This window comes from Nicotiana tomentosiformis, chromosome 7 (assembly GCF_000390325.3).
Source record: "Nicotiana tomentosiformis chromosome 7, ASM39032v3, whole genome shotgun sequence".
In the NCBI taxonomy this organism is placed as follows: Eukaryota; Viridiplantae; Streptophyta; class Magnoliopsida; order Solanales; family Solanaceae; genus Nicotiana; species Nicotiana tomentosiformis.
The window spans coordinates 73,778,621-73,780,997 of NC_090818.1; the positions used below are offsets into that span (position 1 = coordinate 73,778,621).

The window sequence follows — 2,377 nt, forward strand, 5'->3', positions numbered from 1 at the left end:
TGTATATCTATACTATATTAAAAGCACTAACCCCCTTAGCAAAATATTATTTGCTTTTTTATCCGTTGTAAATGCATTTTAAGTTCAACAAAATTGGAAATATAATAAATAAAATTTATTTTTACAAAATTCAAAATTGTGTATGGCAAAAAAGGAAAAAGAAGAAAAGAACAAGTGGGAGACTCCTTTTTGCCATTGATATATCCCTAACAAACATGATTGTCTAATATCCCTATTAAAGTCAAGTCAAAATTATTGCAGGTTCAAACAGAAAAAAGAAGAGATAATAAGCAGGAAACTATTATTTAATACTCCATCATTCATCAACCAAAATCATTTTTTGGTGAAGTTCTTAAATTAGAATTTTAAAACTAAAACTATAAATCTCTTAAATTTTATATGTGAATATTGAAACTGGGGAGGAAGAATGACAATTTTTGAATTTGGAGTGATGAAATTATAAAACTAAAATAAGTTTATAATTGAATACTCACAAATGATTAAAAAAATTTATGTGGTAATGTTTTCTCTTATAATTTTATTGAGTACACAGGATCAACATTTATCATTTTTAGAAATATATATTTTTATTTTATAAATAAAATATAATATTTTAATATTATTTTTTATTAAAATATTATACACGCGCAACGTACGTATAATAAGACTAGTAATAATAATAAATGAGGGGAAAGACTTTAGGTGAAGGTTAAAATGGTCATTAAGATCTTGATGAATATTTCAGTAATTCAAATTTATATACATATCCGCAGTATCTAAATTTTGATCCACTAATATTTATGTTAGGAAAAGAAAAGAACTCTCAGATAACTCTGATAAACAATGATTTTGTTAACCCAAACAGATAGAGAATGTCAAACGCTTGTCAAGCTAAATTAGCGCACGTTTAACAATTATTACTAATAATTTATTAGTATCACTTGCGTGGAAATGCCTGTTGAAGAATATTTTTTGAGTTCTTAATGTTACGGAGGGAGCCTCCGCGTAATTGGTAAAGTTATTTTTTATATGACTAGAAGGTCACATGTTCAAGTTGTAAAAACAAATTCTTACAGAAATATTGAGTAAGAGGCGCGTACAATAGATATTTGTGGTCCGGCTCACCTGTAATACAGAAAAGTCAGTTTCATGCTTAATCTCTGCGGGCATTTCCTTACCACCCTATTCTTATTTTTTATGGAACTAATAGTACCCTAAAAACTGACGTGGAAAAAAATTAAATGCAAAAGAAAAGGAAGCGCGTATGAGACAAATCAATGTAAAAGAAAAAAAATAAAACAAGTTTCTTTACGGCTACCTTTCCCCACCCCCTTCTCTTCTCCATCTTCATCTTCATCTTCACCTTTCTTCTTCAGATTCTTAATTTTTTCTTTTCCTAATATCTGAGTATTAAAAGCATTTAGTCCTCAAGTCCAAATATGGTGTAGATTCATGTTTTAATCCATCTTATTACTAACACTTATTTTAACTTATTTCTTTAATTCATCACATGAGGATAGTTTGTTTTTTCCAAATCTTCCTTTTCTTTTTCCTCTTCTGCGCTTAAAGTAACTAAAGAGACCCTAAAGCATAACAATAGTATGCGAGTAAAAGGATTCAAAGCATTAATGAGCCGGTACAGTTCAGGAAATTGATTATCTCTCTTCGTTCAATTATCTAATCACGAAAGAAAGAGATATGAAAGTCTTATAACATACAACATACCTTAACTCCTAATTATGATCTAGCCAGAAATTTTTATCACGCTCCACATGAGTCCATGAGAATGGAAAACTTGAGGTGGCATCTGCCGCGAGGTTTTACTTCCAGTGGTGGGCATATCTCTCATTTCTGCAAAACTAAAACTACATACAAATTAGAAGAATAGCAATACTTGAATTCAAGGAATCATATCATTGATAATAATTTCATAAAATGAAGAAGAGCGATATTGCAAGACAGAATAAGGAGACATACCTGTACTGCGGTGTGTTTAGAATTGATGCACTTTCCATGGGTAGAGAACTAGAGATATTGGAGGAAGAAGAAAGACGGTGAAAGAACTGGCCATTATATTTGGAAGCCTAAACTAAATGCAATTAATTTGAGTTTGACTTTTCAGAAGCACAACAGTTAGCATTTTACGTTACCACTGTGTATAATGTGTATACGGTCGAAATAAATTTCAGCCTTGGCATGTCCGGTATGGTTCGAAGGGTGATGTATCGAAGTAAGATCCCGAAGGGGGACGAACTAACCTCGAACCCGGGGAGGTCGGTCCGTATCGAGATCGATATCATAATCAAACTCGAACAAGAATCGAACCATGACGCAGGGTAGACCTATCGTGCTGATAATCCAAAGACCAACCAATACT

The 2,377-nt window shown here is 31.7% G+C and overlaps 1 long non-coding RNA gene across 1 annotated transcript; it reads right to left on the reverse strand.

Annotated features, from left to right (window-relative positions):
- Positions 1–951: 951 nt before the first annotated feature.
- LOC117277032 (uncharacterized) lies at positions 952–2,149 on the reverse strand. The gene is made up of 3 exons (XR_011409359.1): positions 1,978–2,149; positions 1,726–1,859; positions 952–1,125 (listed from the first exon to the last, which is right to left on the reverse strand). It is a non-coding gene; the product is annotated as an uncharacterized lncRNA (long non-coding RNA).
- Between the last annotated feature and the right edge of the window lie 228 nt (positions 2,150–2,377).